The 22,795-nt window shown below is 43.5% G+C and overlaps 1 protein-coding gene and 1 long non-coding RNA gene across 4 annotated transcripts in view; one reads left to right on the top strand and one right to left on the bottom strand.

Annotated features, from left to right (window-relative positions):
* Positions 1 to 2,138: 2,138 nt before the first annotated feature.
* On the bottom strand, positions 2,139 to 22,555 carry LOC134740016 (uncharacterized). 3 transcript variants are annotated; one of them, XR_010127225.1, is made up of 4 exons: positions 22,456 to 22,555; positions 13,724 to 13,819; positions 6,793 to 6,965; positions 2,139 to 2,434 (listed from the first exon to the last, which is right to left on the bottom strand). It is a non-coding gene; the product is annotated as an uncharacterized LOC134740016 (long non-coding RNA). The 3 variants fall into 3 exon arrangements; XR_010127224.1 differs by lacking the exon at positions 2,139 to 2,434 and having other exon boundaries at positions 6,311 to 6,965; positions 22,443 to 22,555; XR_010127226.1 differs by lacking the exon at positions 2,139 to 2,434 and having other exon boundaries at positions 6,311 to 6,871; positions 22,443 to 22,555.
* Positions 21,636 to 22,795, top strand: part of SLCO5A1 (solute carrier organic anion transporter family member 5A1) — a 162,077-nt gene continuing 160,917 nt past the window's right edge. The window contains exon 1 of the mRNA XM_054498563.2: positions 21,636 to 21,819. The gene's annotated coding sequence lies outside the window, so the exon portion shown is untranslated. The remainder of the gene's footprint in view (positions 21,820 to 22,795) is intronic.

Raw genomic sequence — 22,795 nt, 5'->3', positions numbered from 1 at the left:
ACATTTATTACCATTATCAACAGTCATTTTAGAGCCTAATTTAAGAAAGGGATATTGAAAGAGTCTTTGCTGGCCTTGCTTGGGTAGTTCTATGCTGTTAGATAGAAGAGACTTAGGTAAATAACTTTTTATGCCTGAGGTACACAATATTGGTTCTTGGAAAAACAGCTGTTTCTTCATAAGATACCCAAGTGATAATTTTTTTCCCCTAGACTGTCAGGCCTATGAGTAAATACTAAATCTATTAGCTGTCTCCACTCATAAACCAAACCAAACCAACACAAACATATTAGATGAGGAGAGGAAATGTCGTAAGAATACTGGTTGGGTCTTATGGTTGGGATGAGTAATTTTATAAGATAATATGGTGATAGTTTTATTCTGGGATTTTATTTTTGGCCTAACATAGGAATGTTTTTTAAAAGGGCTTGTCTATGAAAATTAGAAATTTATACTTGAGATTAAAAGTCTAGAAGGTGAAGGACCTTAAAGCTAACTTACCAGTAAGACAATAAATAATTCGGAAGAGAACACTACTGTTTTACTGACTGAGTGCCCAAGATGCCAATTTCCTTGAAGTCTTGATTATATATATGTACACATGTTATGCACACATATACATATATGTGTGTTTTTTAACAGTTATTTTTTAAGTTTTTGAGACAATTTTAGACTTACAGAAGAGTTGTAAAGATAGTAGAGTTCTTGTATACTCTGCACCCACCTTGCCCTTATGTTAACATCTTACATAACAATAGAACATTTGTCAAAATTAAGAAATTAACCTTGATATAATACTAACTACAGTATAAAGTTTAAAAAATAGAGATTTTAGTCTTTTCACTAATGTCCTTCTACTGTTCCAAGACCCAGCCTTGCATTTAACTGTCATGTCTATGTTGTGTCTTCCAGTCTGTGACAGTGTATCATAACAGGGGATACCTGATGTTGTAATGCATTTCTGGTGTTGTTAACCTTGATCACTATGCTAAGGTGGTGTCTGCTAGGATTCGCTACTGTAAACTTATTATGTTTTCTTCGTAATTATTGAATATTTGCTGGAGATACCCTGAAACTATGCAAATGTCCTGTTTCTGCTTAAACTTTTGCTCATTTTACTATCCATTGGCAGATCTTGCTTGTGGCAATTACTACTGTGGTGTTCTAATGGTGATTTTCTATTTCTCTGAATCCTTCTACATTTATTAATTGGAATTCTTCTGTAAGGAAGAGTTGTCACTTCTGGATTTATATTTTTAATTATAATAAGATATTCAAGATAAGTATAGATTTAGAACTTAAAGATGTTAAACCATGTTAAAATTATTCCAAATACCAATATCAAAGAAAACTAAATTGGCAATCTATCTCAGAAAATATATGAACTTAAGAAGGAAAATAGTATTTATGATTTGTAGAATTGGTTCAACTTTTGACTTAATATTGACTAGGACTGAATTCAAAGTTTTCTTGAAATTTCACATCTGGACTTTTTAAAGTGTCTACATTTATATTACTTTGGGGATCATTTTGTCAAAGTCTTGAATAAAGTTACCCAGTCCTAGCATGATAAAACAAAACAACAACAAAAAACAAAAACAAACGAACAAAAAATCCAAAAAACCCTAATTTTGGGTAATTAGAATCTTACAAAAGAGGCCAATTCAACCGAAGGGGAACATGGTCATTGTTAAGGCAATGTGATTTTTTGAAGCATACTTGTTTTATGGGAGGATTTCCGTGTAAGTATTGAATCATTACAGTGCTTTTGTTTGCAAGATCCACTAATCAAAGGCCTTTTTTGAAAGGTTGATGGTGGTAAGAATTCTGGCAGGAAGTCACGATGGTAACGGCTTTGCTCACCATCAGGTGTTTGGCTGTCTTCCTTGGAGGAAGCTGGAGGGTAACTCCAGTGAGGTATGTCTGTGACTAATAAGGCTGATTAAAAAGCAAGCACTTTAGAATGTCTCTATCCTAATGAGCACTGTCCCTTTCAAAGTAGGATGCTAAATGCTACTTCCAATATTGCTACTGTTAAGCCCAGTTTTTTTGGAATCTTTTGGAAGAAGGTTCAGATCTTATGGCACAATCTTTAGAATACCATCAGTGGTTGACACTATCTTTGCGGTTGGATTTTATTTTTTGGGGATTAAAAAGATTCTCAGAACCAACAATACAAATAAAGTATCTGATCAAATCTACTCACAGTGCTTTCTCTCAAAAAGCAAAATGTGACCATAAAATAATGAGATACAGTTTTCTTCTATGGCTGACAAGCTGGTTCTTAGGGCAATTTTGTGACAGATGCAGATGACTGGTCCACCTTTCTTGCATGCTTTTCTGTATCAAAGGGGCTAGGAAGCTATAAACTATATTTTCTGGGTCCTTTTGTAGTGTGGGGCCCAGATATTGCTGGTTTTGCCAAACAGGAACACTGGCAAGGAAAGTAGAAGGAGGAGTGAGCCATGGGGCACATATGCCTCCATCCCTGTCTCTTATGTGAGAGTTCTACTGCCAACACTGCTACTGTTACCCCTGATTTTTTTGGAACTTTTGGAAAAAGGTTTAGATCTTATGGCACAATCTTTAGAATACTATCAGTGGTTGACACTATCTTTGGGGTTAGATTTTATATTTTGGGGATTAAAGAGATTTTCAGAGCCAACAACACAAAGTATCTGATCAAATCCATTAACAGTGCTTTTTCTCAAAAAGCAACTGTGACTGTAAAATAATTAACATGTGTTAATTGGTGTTAGACACATGCTCATTTCAGTCTGAAAACCAAAAATGTGAAGCTCAGACAGGTTGAGTAACATCCCTGCCGTCACACAGCCAGTCAATGGCCAGTCTAGATTTTAAGCAGGTTTGTCTGGTTTCAGAATCTTACACTAATTGTGTAATAAGAAAGACCTGGAAAGATCTAGGTTTGAACATTGTCTCCACCGCTGACCAGCTATGTGGCTTTGGGGAAGTTACCTAATCTTTCAACCCATTTCCTCTTTTACAAAATGAGGATAATGATGTCTACTCTTAAGGGCTTATGAGGAACAGAGATCATATATGTCAAGTTGCTGTAAGGAAAGGGACAGGCATTATGCCACATCATCCTTGCAGACTTTGCCACCAACTGTCAGTGAAACTTTGGGAAAATTCCTTACCTTCCTTGGGTTTCAGTGTCTTCATCTTTAAGATTGGGGTATGAACGGCAGGACAGGAATGGGACTAAATGAAGCTTAAGAGGATTATGCAAGGTGAGGGTCAGGTGGAGGCTTTGAGCCCAATATGACAATGACAAATTTCAAAAATCCAGAAATCTGGGGTTTTCATCTGAAATCTCCCAATTTTAAAAATTGGGTAACTAATTCGGAAAACTAAAAAAATTATATGTATATTTGTATACATGTTTATACACGTGCACACACACACACACACACACACACACGTGCCCTTTACCACCAGTCTGATTTTGCCACAGGTTTGTGAATTTTTGGCAAAACAATTCCTAAATTCCCTCCAATCTGAAGTCATTGATTTGACATCAGAAAATAACAGTGGTCCCATACCTAGTTTTGACTTACATAGCTGAGCCAAAGGTCATGGTTCAGTCTTTTGCCTGCACTGTTCTAATAGCTTTGAAAGTGGTCTTTCTACCTGCAGTTTCCATCCTATTTCAATCCCTCCCAGCTTTATCCTGAAAAATCAGTTTTCATAAAGTCCTGCTTGATCCTGTCACTGCTCTGCGTAGAAATCTTTGATGAGTTTCTATTGTCTACATACCAGAGTCCAAACTTCTCAGACGAGGGAGACGATCTTTTCTATCTTCCTTCCTGTTTTTCCCCTTCACATGCTCCAACTTTCCCAACAATTTGAGCATCCCCGAGACATCCTGCCCAAGAGTGCTTCTGTTTTGGTCTCCTTTATCAGGGGTTGCTCTGTCTCGGAGGCCGTGGGTTCTATTCACAGATGTGAAAATTCTGCTTACTCTTCAGGGTCTAACTCAAGCCTTTCTTCATCTATAGCGTGTTTCCCTCCATGGGTTTTGTGCCTGGCAGAAGTCAGAGTCTTGGTCTTATAATCGCAGAAGGCTGATAGCATTCTGTCTTAGAGGCATATGAGTAAGCTAATCTTATTAGGTTTTCAATAGCTTGGATTACTTTGCTTGTTCATGTTTTTGCATATTTGTTATGTATGTTTCTAAGACTAGTAAAAATAGTTTCCAAGGTTTCAGACCTTTCTTCCCAGGGGATATTTTCTTTAGGGAAGATTGGGGAAGAATGCACATAGTACAGAGAGAAAATGCATGTTTTTGTTTACCTATAAATCTCTTCTTTTTATTTATTTATTTTTAAGGCAGAGTCTTGCTCTGTCTCCCAGGCTGGAGTGCAGTGGCACGATCTCGGCTCACTGCAACCTCTGCCTCCCAGGTTCAAGCAATTCTCCTGCCTCAGCTTCCTGAGTAGTTGGGATTACAATTATGCATCACCACACCCAGCTAATATTTGTATTTTTGGTAGAGACGGGGTTTTGCCATGTTGGCCAGGCTGGTCTCGAACTCTTGACCTCAAGTGATCCGCCTGCCTTGGCCTCCCAAAGTGTTGGGAATACAGGCTTGAGGCACCGCACCCGGCCTCTTATTTCTTCTTAGAGCACATTTCTTTGTCTTTTCTAGAGTTGAAGATTCATCACAGGTCTAATACGAGCTAATTTTCACAATATTTCTTTCTGGTTCAAAAAAAATCACATTCTCTTCTGGTGTGAAATTTCACAAATAATGACAACTGAAGGAAAGGAAAAAGATCTTGATTTTTAGATGTTATATTTCTACTGACATGACTATTTGCCTGGCCATTTCTCGGTTTAAGCAAGCTAAACCTAGACTTTAAAAGCTCTAATTTTCACAAAGGGATTGACATGAGCCAGTTCATTTATCATTCAAATCCCATTATCTGATGACAGGTTCTGCAGCCCCCAAATGGAATGCTAAATCCTGTAAAATCACTTTCTTGATGTTCTAGATGGTACATTCTACTATGGGGTTATTTTGTATTCATCAGTTACAGCAAAAGAACTAGAACAATTGTCATGTATCCCTGAAATCCAAAGAGAATGGAGCATAGATGTCAGGTCAAAAGTACAGGCACCTGTGTATGCATATGCTAAAACCAATAGCAGTGATGAGTAAAATAATACAGCACTTTGGATGGGCGCAGTGGTTCACACCTGTAATCCCAGCACTTTGGGAGGCCAAGGAGGGGTGGATCACCTGAGATCAGGAGTTCGAGACCAGTCTGGCCAACATGGTGAAACCCCATCTCTACTAAAAATACAAAAATTAGCTGGGTGTGGTGCCGGACACCTGTATTCCCAGCTACTCGAGAGGCTGAGGCAGGGAGAATCACTTGAACCTGGGAGGCGAAGGTTGCAGTGAGCCAAGATTGCGCCACTGCACTCCAGCCTGAGTGACAGAGTGAGACTCCATCTCAAAACAAAACAAAAATCAGCACTTCATCCTGGCTTTTTGGAGTTTTTCTATAATCAGATAATTATCAAAAATGTCATCAATAATAAAGGACAACAGAGAGGAGAGAAGGGAATTCGAGTGGATTTTGTAAAGAGCCCTTTTCAGGTATCTCAATACAAAGAAAAGGCTGTTTGAAAAGATATGCTAAGGGAAGTCAGGCTCAATAGTGCACACCTGTGGTCTCAGCTACTCGAGAGGCTGAGGCAAAACAATTGCTTGAGCCCAGGAGTTCTGAGCTGTAGTGTGCTGTAGCGATTGGGTGTCTGAACTAAGTTCGGCATCAATATGGTGACCTCCTGGAGTGGGGGACCACCAGGTTGTTTAAGGAGGGGCGAACTGGCTTAGGTCAGATATGGAGCAGAATCAGTAGCGGGACTGGGCCTGTGAGTAGACACTGCATTCCACCCTGGGCAATATAGCAAGACCCTATCTCTCTCTCTCTCTTTTTTTTTTTTTTGAGGTGGAATCTTGCTTTGTTGCCCAGGGTGGAATGCAGTGGCACAATCTTGGCTCACTTGCAATCTCTTCCTCCGGGGTTCGAGCGATTCTCCTGCCTCAGCCTCCTGAGTAGCTGGGATTACAGTTGTGTACCACCATGCCTGGCTAATTTTTGTGTTTTTAGTAGAGACAGGGTCTCACCATGTTGGCCAGGCTGTTCTTGAACTCCTAACCTCAGGTGATCCACCCACCTCGTCCTCCCAAGGTGTTGGGATCACAGGAGTGAGTCACTGTGCCTTGCTGACCCTGTCTCTTAATTTTGAAAAAAGAAAGAAAAAGACAATATGGGACACTCTGAGTGAGTTCCCCACCTTTCTATGATATTTATTTAAACAGGGTCTCCCTCTGTCACCCAGGCTGGAGTGCAGTAGTGCAATCATGGCTCATCGTAGCCTCCAGCTCCTGGGCTCAAGCGATCCTCCTGCCCCAGCCTCCCAAGTAGCTGGAACTACAGGTTCATGCTACCACATGTGACTAATTTTTAAATTTTTTGTAGAAGTGGGTTTCCCTTTGTTTTCCAGGCTGGTCTTAAACTCCTGGCCTCAAGTGATTGTTCTGCCTCAGCCTCCCAAAGTGCTGGTATTACAGGTGTGAGCTACCACATCTGGCCCCATGATTTTATTAAAAAAAAAATCTAGTATGTGATGTTTGTGATTTGGAATCTCAGGAAGCCAGGTTTGATTTCGTCTCTCTTTTGCAAGACAGGCCACCAGAGAATGAGGCTAGGTTTTCTCTCTCATCACTAACAATCAGATATTTCTCAACCTTACAGTGGAATGCAGGCTGGAGAGGGGCTGTGGTGCTCAGAGGGTGAACCTCAAGGGAAGCTTGTTCCAGTAGTGCGGCTCACTGTGTAGTAAAGGACAGGTGAGCAGAGAAGGATGGAGAAAAATTCATGAGTTGGAAATGAAACCAGGGCTAGTTACTTTCAGCTTCGGCAGTCCTGTAATAAGCCAAATCCTAGTCATTAGAGATCTTGGTTGTATGGGGTAGCTTATTTTGTATCTTTATTCAAAACTATAGCATGTATTATTTGCATTTGGATTGCTTCATCGTACTTAAATATTGCACTACAGAGAAATGTTTTATCTTAATCAATAGACGAGCTCCTAAAAGGATCACAGCATTTTTTGGAGAAAATTGAGCAAGATGGCTAGGAGTGTAGATTCTGGAGTGTAGATTCTGGAGTATAGCTGGTCTGGATTAGGCTCGCTTTCCATACTTTCTATGCTGTGTGAATTTGGGCAAGTTGGTGATCATCTCTGATTCTCAGTTCCCTCCTCTATTAAAGGGTTTGGTAATACCTCCCTGATAGTGAAGATGAAATCATGTTTGTGAAATATGTAGTGCTAATATGGTAAATGAGTGAGATCATTTTTGTTTTACTTTTGTGAATTCTTGAGCGGTGGTGGAATTATTGATAAGAAGCGGATTCTGGTGATTGGAAGGTGAACAAACAAAATCAACCAAATACTGGACCTCCAAAGATAGGATGTTTTATTGGCCTGGCAATAATTTTCTAGACTGGAGCTAATCCTAGAGAAGTGTGTGACCTCCATGAAACAAAAGATACAGGATCCCCTGCCCTCTAACAAGCAGAGAGAAAAAATATTATTATTATTATTTTTCTGTCTTATTCTTTGCCTATATTTGTTTTTTTTTAATTACACTTTAAGTTTTAGGGTACATGTGCACAACGTGCAGGTTTCTTACATATGTATACATGTGCGATGTTGGCGTGCTGCACCCATTAACTCGTCATTTACATTAGGTATATCTCCTAATGCTATCGCTCCCCCCTCCCCCAACCCCATGACAGGCCCCAGTGTGTGATGTTCCCCTTCCTGTGTCCAAGTGTTCTCATTGTTTAATTCCCACCTATGGGTGAGAACATGCGGTGTTTGGTTTTTTTATCCTTGCGATAGTTCGCTGAGAATGATGGTTTCCAGCTTCATCCATGTCCCTATAAAGGACATGAACTCATCCTTTTTTATGGCTGCATGGTATTCCATGGTGTATATGTGCCACATTTTCTTAATCCAGTCTATCATTGTTGGACATTTGGCTTGGTTCCAAGTCTTTGCTATTGTGAATAGTGCCGCAATAAACATATGTGTGCATGTGTCTTTATAGCAGCATGTTTTATAATCCTTTGGGTATATACCCGGTAATGGGATGGCTGGGTCAAATGGTATTTCTAGTTCTAGATCCTTGAGGAATCGCCACACTGACTTCCACAATGGTTGAACTAGTTTACAGTCCCACCAACAGTGTAAAAGCATTCCTGTTTCTCCACATCTTCTCCAGCACCTGTTGTTTCCTGACTTTTTAATGATCGCCATTCTAACTGGTGTGAGATGGTATCTCACTGTGGTTTTGATTTGCATTTCTTTGACGGCCAGAGATGATAAGTATTTTTTCACGTGTCTGTTGGCTGCATAAACATCTTCTTTTGAGAAGTCTGTTCATATCCTTCGCCCACTTTTTGATGGGGTTGTTTGTTTTTTTCTTGTATGTTTGAGTTCATTGTAGATTCTGGATATTAGCCCTTTGTCAGATGAGTAGATTGCAAAAATTTTCTCCCATTCTGTAGATTGCCTCTTCACTCTGATGGTAGTTTCTTTTGCTGTGCAGAAGCTCTTTAGTTTAATTAAATCCCATTTGTCAATTTTGGCTTTTGTTGCCATTGCTTTTGGTGTTTTAGACATGAAGTTCTTGCCCATGCCTATGTCCTGAATGGTATTGCCTAGGTTTTCTTCTAGGGTTTTTATGGTTTTAGGTCTAACATATAAGTCTTTAATCCATATTGAATTAATTTTTGTATAAGATGTAAAGAAGGGATCCAGTTTCAGCTTTCTACATATGGCTAGCCAGTTTTCCCAGCACCATTTATTAAATAGGGAATCCTTTCCCCATTTCTTGTTTTTGTCAGGTTTGTTAAAGATCAGATGGTTGTAGATGTGTGGTATTATTTCTGAGGGCTCTGTTCTGTTCCATTGATCTATATCTCTGTTTTGGTACCAATACCATGCTGTTTTGGTTACTGTAGCCTCAGAGTATAGTTTGGAGTCAGGTAGCGTGATGCCTCCAGCTTTGTTCTTTTGGCTTAGGATTGTCTTGGCAATGCGGGCCCTTTTTTGGTTCCATATGAACTTTAGAGTAGTTTTTTCCAATTCTGTGAAGAAAGTCATTGGTAGCTTGGTTGGGATGGCATTGAATCTATAAACTACCTTGGGCAGTATGGCCATTTTCAGGATATTGGTTCTTCCTTCCCAGGAGCATGGAATGTTCTTCCATTTGTTTGTATCCTCTTTTATTTCCTTGAGCAGTGGTTTGTAGTTCTCCCTGAAGAGGTCCTTCACATCCCTTGTAAGTTGGATTCCTAGGTATTTTATTCTCTTTGAAGCAATAGTGAATGGGAGTTCACTCATGATTTGGCTCTCTGTTTGTCTGTTATTGGTGTATAAGAATGCTTGTGATTTTTGCACATTGATTTTGTATCCTGAGACTTTGCTGAAGTTGCTTATCAGCTTAAGGAGATTTTGGGCTGAGACTATGGGGTTTTCTGGATATACAATCATGTCATCTGCAAACAGGGACAATTTGACATCCTCTTTTCCTAATTGAATTCCCTTTATTTCTTTCTTTTGCCTGATTGCCCTGGCCAGAACTTCCGACACTATGTTGAATAGGAGTGGTGAGAGAGGGCATCCCTGTCTTGTGCCAGTTTTCAAAGGGAATGCTTCCAGTTTTTGTCCATTCAGTATGATATTGGCTGTGGGTTTGTCATAAATAGTTCTTATTATTTTGAGATACATCCCATCAACACCTAATTTATTGAGAGTTTTTAGCATGAAAGGTGTTGAATTTTGTCAAAAGCCTTTTCTGCATCTATTGAGATAATCATGTGGTGTTTGCCTTTGGTTCTGTTTATATGCTGGATTACATTTATTGATTTGCATATATTGAACCAGCCTTGCATCCCAGGGATGAAGCCCACTTGATCACAGTGGATAAGCTTTTTGATGTGCTGTTGGATTCGGTTTGCCAGTATTTCATTGAGGATTTTTGCATCAATGTTTATGAAGGATTTTGGTCTAAAATTCTCTTTGTTTGTTGTGTCTCTGCCCGGCTTTGGTATCAGGATGATGCTGACCTCATAAAATGAGTTAGGGAGGATTCCCTCTTTTTCTATTGATTGGAAGAGTTTCAGAAGGGATGGTACCAGCTCCTCCTTGTACCTCTGGTAGAATTCGGCTGTGAATCTGTCTGGTCCTGGACTTTTTTTTGGTTGGTAGGCTATTAATTATTGCCTCAATTTCAGAACCTGTTATTGGTGTATTCAGGGATTCAACTTCTTCCTGGGTTAGTCTTGGGAGGGTGTGTGTGTCCAGGAATTTATCCATTTCTTCTAGATTTTCTAGTTTATTGGCATAAAGGTGTTTATAGTATTCTCTGATGGTAGTTTGTATTTCTGTGGGATTGGTGGTGATATCCCGTTTACCATTTTTTATTGCATCTATTTGATTCTTCCCTCTTTTCTTCTTTATTAGTCTTGCTAGCAGTCTATCAATATTGTTGATCTTTTCAAAAAACCAGCTCCTGGATTCATTGATTTTTTTGAAGGGTTTTTTGTGTCTCTATCTCTTTCAGTTCTGCTCTGATCTTAGTTGTTTCTTGCCTTCTGCTAGCTTTTGAAGGTGTTTGCTCTTGCTTCTCTAGTTCTTTTAATTGTGATGTTAGAGTGTCAATTTTAGACCTTTCCTGCTTTCTCTTGTGGGCATTTAGTGCTATAAATTTCCCTGTACACATTGCTTTAAATGTGTCCCAAAGATTCTGGTATGTTTTGTCTTTGTTCTCATCGGTTTCAAAGAACATCTTTATTTCTGCCTTCATTTCATTATGTACCCAGTAGTCATTCAGGAGCAGGTTGTTCAGTTTCCATGTAGTTGAGCAGTTTTGAGTGAGTTTCTTAATCCTGAGTTCTAGTTTGATTGCACTGTGGTCTGAGAGACAGTTTGTTGTAATTTCTGTTCTTTTACATTTGCTGAGGAGTGCTTTACTTCCAACTATGTGGTCAATTTTGGAATAAGTGTGATATGGTGCTGAGAATAATGTATATTCTGTTGATTTGGGGTGGAGAGTTCTGTAGATGTCCATTAGGTCTGCTTGGTGCAGAGCTGAGTTCAATTCCTGGATATCCTTGTTAACTTTCTGTCTCGTTGATCTGTCTAATGTTGACAGTGGGGTGTTAAAGTCTCCCATTATTATTGTGTGGGAATCTAAGTCTCTTTGTAGGTCTCTAAGGGCTTGCTTTATGAATCTGGGTGCTCCTGTATTGGGTGCATATATGTTTAGGATAGTTAGCTCTTCTTGTTGAATTGATCACTTTACCATTATGTAATGGCCTTCTTTTTCTCTTTTGATCTTTGTTGGTTTAAAGTCTGTTTTATCAGAGAATAGGATTGTAACCCCTCCTTTTTTTTGTTTTCCATTTGCTTGGTAGATCTTCCTCCATCCCTTTATTTTGAGCCTATGTGTGTCTCTGCATGTGAGATGGGTCTCCTGAATACAGCACACTGATGGGTCTTGACTCTTTATCCAATTTTCCAGTGTGTGTCTTTTAATTGGAGCATTTAGCCCATTTACATTTAAGGTTAATATTGTTATGTGTGAATTTGATGCTGTCATTATGATGTTAGCTTGTTATTTTGCTTGTTAGTTGATGCAGTTTCTTCCTAGCCACCAATGGTCTTTAAAATTTGGCATGTTTTTGCAGTGGCTGGTACCAGTTGTTTCTTTCCATGTTTAGTGCTTCCTTCAGGAGCTCTTTTAGGGCAGGCCTGGTGGTGAGAAAATCTCTCAGCATTTGCTTGTCTGTAAAGTATTTTATTTCTCCTTCACTTATGAAGCTGAGTTTGGCTGGATTTGAAATTCTGGGTCAAAAATTCTTTTCTTTAAGAATGTTGAATATTGGCTTCCACTCTCTTCTGGCTTGTAGAGTTTCTGCTGAGAGATCCGCTGTTAGCCTGATGGGCTTCCCTTTGTGGGTAACCCAACTTTTCTCTCTGGATGCCCTTAACATTTTTTCCTTCATTTCAACTTTGGTGAATCTGACAATTATGTGTCTTGGAGTTGCTCTTCTTGAGGAGTATCTTTGTGGCATTCTCTGTATTTCCTGAATTTGAATATTGGCATGCCTTGCTAGGTTGGGGAAGTTCTCATGGGTCATATCCTGCAGAGTGCTTTCCAAGTTGGTTCCATTCTCCCTGTCACTTTCAGGTACACCAGTCAGACGTAGATTTGGTCTTTTCACATAGTCCCATATTTCTTGGAGGCTTTGTTCATTTCTTTTTACTCTTTTTTCTCTAAACTTCTCTTCTCACTTCATTTCATTAATTTGATCTTCAATCACTGATACCCTTTCTTGCAGTTGATCGAATCAGCTACTGAAGCTTGTGCATTCATCACATAGTTCTTCTGCCATGGTTTTCAGCTCCATCAGGTCATTTAAGGACTTCTCTACACTGGTTATTCTAGTTAGCCATTCGTCTAATCTTTTTTTCAAGGTTTTTAATCGTCTTTGCAATGGGTTCGAACTTCCTCCTTTAGCTCGGAGAAGTCTGATTGTCTGAAGCCTTCTTCTCTCAACTCGTCAAAGTCATTCTCCATCCAGCTTTGTTCCATTGCTGGTGAGGAGCTGCATTCCTTTGGAGGGGGAGAGGTGCTCTGAGTTTTAGAATTTTCAGCTTTTCTGCTCTGTTTTTTCCCCATCTTTGTGGTTTTTATCTACCTTTGGTCTTTGATGATGGTGACGTACAGATGGGGTTTTGGTGTGGATGTCCTGTTTGTTAGTTTTCCTTCTAACAGTCAGGACACTCAGCTGCAGGTCTGTTGGAGTTTGCTGGAGGTTCACTCCAAACCCTGTTTGCCTGGGTATCAGCAGAGGAGGCTGCAGAACAGCGAATATTGCTGAACAGCAAATGTTGCTGCCTGATTGTTCCTCTGGAAGCTTTGTCTCAGAGGGGTACCCAGCCATGTGAGGTGTCAGTCTGCCCCTACTGGAGGGTGCCTCCCAGTTAGGCTACTTGGGGGTCAGGGACCTGCTTGAGGAGGCAGTCTGTCCGTTCTCAGATCTCAAACTCTATGCTGGGAAAACCACTACTCACTTCAAAGCTGTCAGACAGGGACATTTAAGTCTGCAGAGGTTTCTGCTGCCTTTTGTTTGGCTATGCCCTGCCCCCAGAGGTGGAGTCTACAAAGGCAGGCAGGCCTCCTTGAGCTGTGGTGGGCTCCACCCAGTTCCAGCTTCTGGGCCGCTTTGTTTACCTACTGAAGCCTTGGCAATGGCAAGCGCCCGTCCCCCAGCCTCGCTGCCACCTTGCAGTTGGATCTCAGACTGCTGTGCTAGCAATGAGCGAGGCTCCGTGGGCGTGGGACCCTGCGAGCTAGGCATGAGATATAATCTCCTGATGTGCCATTTGCTAAGATCGTTGCAAAAGTGCAGTATTAGGGTGGGAGTGACCCGATTTTCCTGGTGCCTTCCGTCACTGCTTCCCTTGGCTAGGAAAGGGAATTCCCTGACTCCTTGCGCTTCCCGGGTGAGGCGATGCCTCGCCCTGCTTTGGCTCACCCTCGGTGGGCTGCACCCATTGTCCTGCCCCCACTGTCTGACAAGCCCCAGTGAGATGAACCCAGTACCTCAGTTGGAAATGCAGGAATCACCCGTCTTCTGCGTCACTCACGCTGGGAGCTGTAGACTGGAGCTGTTCCTATTCGGCCATCTTGGAACCGCCCCTGAGAAATAATATTATTAAGATGAATGCAAAAGATAGCATGGCATAAGTATAACGATGGCTAGCATTTAAGCACCTGCCTTGGTCCAGGCACTGGTCTGTGTGTATGTTTGAAGCATATGTTGCAGGTGTTATCCCATTTGATGCTTTGAAATAGGTATTGTGTTTAACCCCAACTTGGAAACTGAGTAAAAAGAGCTTTAGGGAATTGCCCAAATCCATACTGCCATAAGTGACAGAGCCAGGACTAAATTTATGTGGTTTGTCAACAAAGTCCTCTTTTCTCTGTTTAATCATTAAGGTGTGTGCCATTTAATTGGCAGCATTTTTTCCTTCTTAGTGGTCCATGAAATAATGGTGCATCTTAAAATTGATGATGTCTTTCTTGTAATGAAATTTGGTATAGTGACACCCACACACTCACCACAAAGATTTAATCATGTTGGTTTGCTATGAAGTCCTTTACAATTTTTTTAAATTAATGTATTTTTTAAGAGATAGGAGTCTTGCTATGTTGCCCAGGTTGGTCTTGAACTCCTAGCTTCAAGCAATCTTTCTGCCTCAGCCTCCAAAGTAGTTTGGATTACAGGCTCCAGCCACCATACTTAGCTGGGATCTTTCTTTGTCATCATTCTATTCTGTCTGTCCTACAAATGAAGCAGGCCTTCTGAAGAGGGGTGGGGAAGTCAGGAAGGATAACAGCAGTTCTAAAATGATACATTTAGAACTGTTAGAGTATCTGTTCTTTTCCATAATGTAAGAAAATGATAACCTGGTGCCATCGCACCTGCTTCGTAGAGGGGTTTCGACAGTGTGTCATTGCAGTGATTGTGTTGTTTTGTATCATCTTGTGTTAATCTTCTATGCTCTGGGATAAGATCACCACCTTTAGGTTCCCCTGAAACATAGATCTTTCTATGGATCTAGGAAAGAAGCATGTCCTCAGATAGGCAATGGAAACCCAGAAAGTAGGATGGAGAGAGAAATTCCAGCTTTCTCTGGGCTTTGCTCTCTGGATCTAGATTTTGAGAAGTCTATAATTCAGGGTTGTCCTTGAAGTAGATCCTAAAAGGGACTTCATCTATAGAGAGGCAAGCTGACAGCAAGGCAGAGGGACCCCAGAGTGTGACTGATAAGCTGTAATTTTCTAGTTGATGACCTAGTATTTTGATACTTGTCCAGGGACAGGATAGAGCAACCACTTTGCATTTTTAGGCAGAAAGGGATTCACTATAGGAGGTTAGGGGCTTACAGAATATCCAGAAGATCTGGACACATGGTCTCTAGAGTGGATCACCAGGAGTGATGCTGTAACACTGCAGATCCGTCCTGCCAGAAAAGCTGGTACTTCTGCTACAATCTGCAGGATGAGGAGTCAAAGGCATTCACTGGTCTCTTGACTTCAGGACGTCGTGTAGTGGCTGAAACCAGAAATCAGAAAGCAGCCAATACTGCAGCTGCCTCTTAACATCTAGAAGCTGGAATTGGACAAAAGAATACCAAAGCAGAAAAATGTCATGTCTCCATGACCTGCTTGCTGGCATAGACAGCCACCAAGGATATGGCCTGTGCCTCACCCTACCTTCCCAAACGTGCCAGAGTACATCAGTTCTTATCCAGAACCTGATACACAGGGAATCTGAAAAAGGTAGTTTTATAGCTTTTCCAAACTCTGCCATTTAAGGAAGAACAGAAAAGTAGGGAGTGCACACTGACTGCCAATCAACCACATCTAACACAGTTAGTTTTGTTTTATCACATGAATTTATTTTCCTTTATTAGCATTTAGCCTTGAGGAAAGACCTGTTTAAAAGCTCAGACCTTAGATCAGCTGTACCATAGAGTATAAGTGAAGCTAATATCTCAGTGGCAGCATCAAATTAGGCAGTGCCGGTCAAGAATTGTGTAGGGTCTATGATTTTAGCCTTCTTCCAAGATGACAAGTTATCCAGCTAGGGTTTCATGGATACTGGGGAGAAAAGACTCCAGGGTCAGAGACAAAGGATATTATCACTTATGGCAAAGGCAGCAGCCAGAGGGTGAGAATGATGCTTGTGCCAGTTCCCCATGCCCCACAAGTCCCACAGGGTGATGCAAAGAGTTCACTATAGATGCCTGTGCACATGATGGGTTGCATCATGGGAGAGGAGCACTGAGCTTAGAGGATACATTGCTTTTCAATAAGCAGAAGCAGCAAGACTGCTCTTTGCCCAGGGGTAAATATTACCTCATCCCTCCAGGTTGCTGGCTGCAAACACAACTCTGAGAAATGGCCTGGGTAAAGAGTGGTGTGACATTACTACACATACATGCACACACATACATATACACATATAGGTTTTCATCCATGGCTCCTGACTTATAACAGTCATCTGTTCTGATGTTTGGGCACTGTAGGCCTCAGAAGCAGGCCTCAGGAGCAGGCCTCAGGAAACACAATCTCTTTCTGACCCTCCCCTGTCCTCTCTTCTTCTGCCCAGGACAGTCTTTCCTTCCTTCCTTCCTTCCTTCCTTCCTTCCTTCCTTCCTTCCTTCCTTCCTTTCCTTCCCTTCCCTTCCCTTGCCTTCTCCTTTCTTCCTTCCTTCCTTCCTTCCTTCCTTCCTTCCTTTCCTTCCCTTCCCTTCCCTTGCCTTCTCCTTCCTTCCTTCCTTCCTTCCTTCCTTCCTTCCTTCCTTCCTTCCTTCCTTCCTTCTTTCTTTTTTTTTTTTTTTTGACAGAGTTTCACTCTTGTTACCCAGGCTGGAGTGCAGTGGCATGATCTTGGCTTACCGCAACCTCTGCTTCCCAGGCTCAAGCGATTCTCCTGCCTCAGCCTCCCGAATAGCTGGGATTACAGGCGTGTGCCACCACACCCGGCTAATTTTGCATCTTTAGTAGAGATGGGGTTTCTCCATGTTGGTCAGGCTGGTCTTGAACTCCCGATCTCAGTTGATCCACCCGCCTCGGCCTCTCACAGTGCTGGTATTACAGGCGTGAGCCATCGCACCCAGCTCCAAGGTAGTCTTTCTGATCAGAGGTCATAAGACCCTCATCCCAGAGGCAGTCCTGCCCCATACCCTGAAGGAACAAATGCAGCACAGACAGGCCAAGGAGAATATGGACAGACAGGCCTTGCTGGGTTTCCCCCACTCAGTCTATCAGTATTAGATCCTCTGCTTTTTGTCCAATCACCGTCTGACGTGGTTGTCTTCAGTCATGTCTATCCAAGGAAGTGTCCAAAAAAGGCCCAGGAGGACAGGGTTCAGAGAGCTTCTGGGACAGCTGAATATGTGGAGGTTTCCTAGGGGTGACGCACCTAGAGCGAGTATGGAAGTTCTGTGTACCTCCCCGCATACCTCCCCTGTGCACTTCTTCATCTGTGTTCTTTCTGATATCCTTTGTATTAAACTGGTAAATGTAAGTGTTTCCCTGAGTTCTGTGAGCCTGTCCAGCAAATTAATCAAACCCAAAGAGGGGTTGTGGGAATCCCAAATTGAAGCTAGTTGGTCAGATGTTCTGGGGGCCCAGACTTGACACTGGGTCTAGGGGAGAGAGGAGGCAGTTTTGTGGGAATGAGCCCTCAACCTCTGGGATGTGATGCTATCTTGAGGTAGATAGTGTCAGAACGGAGTTGAATTGGAGGATGCCCAGCTGGTGTCTTCTGCAGAACTGATTGCTTGTTTGTTGGTGTAGACTGCCCGCCAACATCTGATCACAGAAGTCTTCTGTGTTGATTGTTGTGGTATGAGAGCAGAAGATAATGCAGTTTGAGTTTTTCCGCATTCAGAAGTGGTTAGGGCTTTGCATTCTAGGTGCACCCAAGAAAAACATGTAGAGATGCTCACAGCCCATGGAGGACTGCCTCTTCTAACCTGCTTCCTTCCCCTTCCCATCCGACCTCTTTCTTTTCCAGGCCAAGGTGGCATTGGTGGTAATTATGAAACATCTTTCAAGGGAACATGATTTTTTTTTTTGAGACAACTGTCTTCTCTTCACAGGGAAGTTTCCCTCCATTACTAGCCTTGGAGTATCTGGCTTTATTATTATTATTATTATTATTATTATTATTGTTGTTGTTGAGATAGAGTTTCATTCTTGTTACCCTGCTGGAGTGCAACGGTGCGATCTCGGCTCACTGCAACCTCCACCTCCCCAGTTCAAGTGATTCTCCTGCCTCAGCCTCCCAAGTAGCTGGGGTTACAGGCATGTGCCACCACGCCCAGCTAATTTTGTATTTTTGGTAGAGATGGGTTTCTCCATGTTGGTCAGGCTGGCCTTGAACTCCTGACCTCAGGTGATCCTCCCACCTCAGCCTCCCAAAGTGTTGGGATTACAGGCGTGAGCCACTGCACCTGGCCTGTCTTAATTTTTTGTTGTTGTTGGTTTTTGTTTGTTTATTTTTTGAGAAGGGTCTTGCTCCGTTGCCCAGGCTGGAATGCAGTGGCACAATCACAGCCTACTGCAGCCTCTACCTCCTGAGCTTAAGTGATCCTTTTGTCTCAGCCTCCTGAGTTGCTGAGACCACAGGCACATGCCACCATGGCTGGCTATTTAAAAAAATTTTTTTTTACTAGAAATGTGTTCTCAAGGGATCCTCCCATCTCAGCCTCTTAAAGTGCTGGGGTTACAGCTGTGAGCCACAGTACCCAACTAATCTGGCTTAATTATATTAAGGGAGGTGGCAGTTTCTTTATAGGGAGCCAAGCCTCCAGGTGTTCATGGAACTGTGGTTTCCTGGGGGTGTGGGACTTGCAGTGCTAAGTCTCTTTGTTTGGACACAGTTGGTCCAACAAACAAGCAAAGGAATGCAAAGGAGTATTCCTTTAGCACTTTCAGGGCCCTCAAGTCACCAGGGCTGGAGGGATTGCCTGCATTCATTGTACCCCAGGGCCAGATCTGTTCCTTCTCAGGTTTTACCCAACCTGAAATTCACTTCTAAGGAAGGATATACATGCCAAGTCCTATTAAGGGGCTACCTTAAAGATACAATGTGTCTCCTCTTGAACAACCAACACCTAATTCAATTATGGTACTGGCAACTATGTATTATGTTTTGCACCCACAAAATATTCTGAACCAAAAACTCAGTTCTTGTTGTATCTGGGAGACCTCTGAAGTGAACCTTCTTTAAGAAGGAAGGGAAGGGCTGTGGGAAAAGGCTCCCTTCAGCTTTCTTCTGCCCATTCTCCAGGACGGCCAGATTTTAAACCTGTAGACTGCCCTGGAATTGCAAAGGCTACATGCTTGTTATACGAAGATCAGGAACGAAGTCATTTATTTATTTATTTATTTTTAAAAAGAAGTCATTTATGTATAAAGTCGATGGACTTAGAAGAAGCAAACGTAAGTCTGAAAGTTTGAAGAGGGTTTACAGTCATATGCTTCCTCTCCCAAAATGCCAAACAAGGTAGGCATTCTGGTCAAAGTAACTGTAATCATTGAGTGAAATAAGGGTAGTAAACACTACCATAGGGGTAGTGGAACCCCGTGATATGAGTCCATTTCTTTGTATTAATCAGACAATTACGGCTAATGAGGCGTGCTCTTCTTTTTCAAAGTCATATTTAACTGGGAAAGATCAAGCAAAAGAAATGCTTCTTGCTGAATGTTTTCTTCTTGTTTCTTATGTGAGTAAAATTGGACCTTTTAAAATTTTGCTGTAAATCATGATCTATTAGTGTCAATAAAAAAATCCATAAGTTCTTAGAGTTGCATCTACTTTATGGTAATTGAGCATGAATAAAGACAGTGTGTTTCAGGGACACGATTGCTTGATTTTCAAGTAGGGAAGTCCTGTGATGGCACCTGATGTATCACATTGAATTTGCTGATGTCTGGAGCTGAGACTGAAATGAGAGAATGGAGCACAGAGCTTAGAAGGAGGTAATAGGAGGTAGGTTGATTCTGTTTGGATTTAGAATCAGCTCAGAAGAGTATTTGAGTTCAGGAAGTGCCACATATCTTTGCTCACTTTATCAGCAATAGAGGACTAAAATCTGGGCAGGGTGGCAGCGGGAGTCCTATTGCCTGTTTGTAGAAAAGTGGCTGGGCCTGATGGCGATCTCAAGAGGAGGAGACAATGGCAAGGAATGAAGAAATGCCTCAGTTGATAGGTCAGTCTTGCAGCTGCCAGAAGACCAATGCTGTCTCAGCCTGGATTTCAAGTACACACTGACTGTTCTTTACTGTCAGCTGGCCTTAATTGTTCTCTAAGGATCGCTGTAGATACGATGGTTGTTGGAGTAAAGGGAGATAATCAAAAGAATCAAGGTGCATTGACGAGTCAGGATGCTATTCAATGGCAGGAGAGAGAGTAGAGAGTCAGGGTTAAGAGGTTAAGAAAGAACATAGTCTTTTGGAGCACATTGGTTCATATTGTCTACAGAGTAGCTGTGTGCCTATATAAAGTTACTTAACCTCTCTACACTTGTCACATCTGTAAAATGGAGACAATGCTTTCATTGGGTAAGGCCAAGGGCCAGTGGAGGGGCTTCGACCTGGCAGCAATGGCCAGCATGGTCACTAGTACTTATGAGCAACCTCCTTTTCTCCATTAGAGCACTATCCTGCTCTGTCAATGGTCACCAGTGCCCTCAGATACTCTTTTTGTTTCCAGTTATCATCCTGTTTGTCTTCCCTGCAGCCTGTACACATCTGACCCTTCCCTTCTTACAGTCGTCTGCTCTTTTGGCTTTTTTGATGCGTCCCATACCTCTCTGACCCTTGCTTCCAGTCTCCTTCCTTTGGTTGTACCCTCTCCTCCTAGATCTCTTCACAATTTGGATGATCTTCCCTACTCATTCCATCCTTTCTCATCCCACCTCTGGGCTGATGACTACTGATCAATATTCCTAGTCCAAACCTCCTGTGTGTCCAGTGGCTTATGGGACATGTACACTGGGATGTCCCCCAAACATTTCAAACTCAACACATGTAGATGAGAACCATCTTTCCCCTCAAGCATGTTTCTCCACCTGTGCTTTTATTGGCTGTCAGGCACCTAGTCACCCAACTTACTGCTAGAAACTTGGGAGTCATCCTACCTCGGCCCGTTTTCTTCTCTTGCAGATTGCATCAGCTGCCCAGTTCCCTCCTCTCCACGCCCCCTGCCAATGCCTCATCACATTTTGCTTTCAGACTGCCTCCCAACTCACCTCTGTGCCCGCAGTGTGGCCTCACATCTGTCTACCTGTCACTGCCAAAGCCAGCTCTCTGGTGAGGAAGTCAGAACGTCACTGCCCCCACATTATTGACAGTACTCAACTTAGGAAACCCGTAGTGCCCTTTCCTACTCAGCCACTCTTGCAGTCTGGTCCTCTGCCCCATCCCTGCAATCTTCTAGGAAGCTCATCTACCTATTGACTGGCAGCACCATGCCCCCGTGCCTCTGTTCTTCCCGCTGCGTGGAAATGAAGGCTAATGGATATTGGCTTCTCCAGTAGCAGGCTGCATAGATGTACCACGTTGTTTTAAGCCATTTACATGAGTATTTCCCCCACAAGCCAGAGGTTTCCTCCGACCAAATATCTTGTCATGTTTATCTTTGGTCCCAGAATCTACTATGGTGAATGAGACATGTTGTGTGCCCAAGGCACGGAATAAACGATCAGAAATGATTTACTTATTCAGAGTGGGCTGTCAGCCTCAGCCGCTGACTTTTCTAGAGACCAGCTCCCTCGGGGCTTCAGCGCTCTTCGGTCTCCGCGGCCCCGCAGGTGAAGGGCAGCGGGGTGGCTGGCTGTGGGAGGGCTGGGATGGGTGGTTGCCCTCGCGCCTGCGCCCTCGGCTGCTCCTCTCCGGGCGCGTCTCTGTGCGCGTGTGTCTGTTTGGAGCCGAGGAGAGGCTTGGGTGACAGGCGAGGGGTGGGGGGAAGAGTTCAGCCTGAGTCACAGTCTCATTCACTGATTTCTCTTCGGCTGGACCGAGGCTGCCTCCTCACGCGGCTCCCAACTATTCCCGTAGCTCAGTGCCCCCCTCCCGCCGCTCCACTCAGCCAGGCAGACAGACTGACAGACTCGCTAGTGAGTAGCGGCGGCTTGAGCGCCCGGGCAGCGCGGCGGGCTGTCGCCGGCGGTTTTGTCCTCCCACGGGCTGTGTGTATGTGTGTGTGTGTGTAGGATGTGCGTGTATGTGATGTACGCGCTGGGGGTGTCCCTGGGATTCCACGCCTGCTCCAAGAGCTCCCTGCCGGGATCCGCGTGTCCATCCGAGTCTGCGCTGCTGCGAGGGCGCTTGCCTAGGCAGGGGGTTCGGACGCCCCCCGCGCGCGGCGAGAGTTTGCTGGAATTCCCCGGCTCCTCACGCAGCGGCTGGTGGGGTTCCCTGGGAAGGCGCCTGGGTAAGGCAGGGGCGGGGAAGCCCGGGATTGTGAGTGGCTGGCAGGCCGGGAATCTGGGAGTGGGTTTGGCCCAGCACAGCCGAGGGAGATGCCGGAGCGGCCACCCTTGGCCGCCCAGCCTCTCTGCCTTTCTCCCTTGCCCTTCCTCCTTTCTTTTCTCAGCAGCATCACAAAGGCGCGCCGCAAAATGAAACCCAGTGTAGTGAAGCTCGGCTCTCTCCCACCTGGTGCATATTCCGCCCTCGGTCCTCGCCCCAGGCTGGAGGAGTGGAGTGGGGGTCCCCAAGATTAGGGGCGGGGGCTTACCCCGGGGGCACACCTGTTTTCGATTCTCGCTGAATTCAAGCTGGGTGCGGGATCGCGAGAGAGGTTCCAATACGCCGGTGTGTGTGTGTGTGTGTGTGTGTGTGTGTGTGTGTGTGTGTGTGTGTGTGTGTGTGTGTGTGTGTGTGTGTGTGTGTGTGTGGCCGCGCACGCGCGCACGCTCCCCAGGCCCACGCTAGCGGGGTGCGCTCAGTCAATAGCACACCTCCCCGCCGGCCCGCGTGCGCCCAGCCGGCTCCGTGGGCTCCTCGCGCGCGCTCTGACAGCGTGCCGGGATCTCTTTGTTTGGTTGTGGCTTCCTTAGCTCTCGGCAAAGCAGACGGATTTTCGGTTTC

The sequence above is a fragment of the Pongo pygmaeus genome, chromosome 7 (genome assembly GCF_028885625.2).
Source record: "Pongo pygmaeus isolate AG05252 chromosome 7, NHGRI_mPonPyg2-v2.0_pri, whole genome shotgun sequence".
Taxonomy (NCBI): domain Eukaryota; kingdom Metazoa; phylum Chordata; class Mammalia; order Primates; family Hominidae; genus Pongo; species Pongo pygmaeus.
This window is presented reverse-complemented; position numbering and strand designations above follow the sequence as displayed.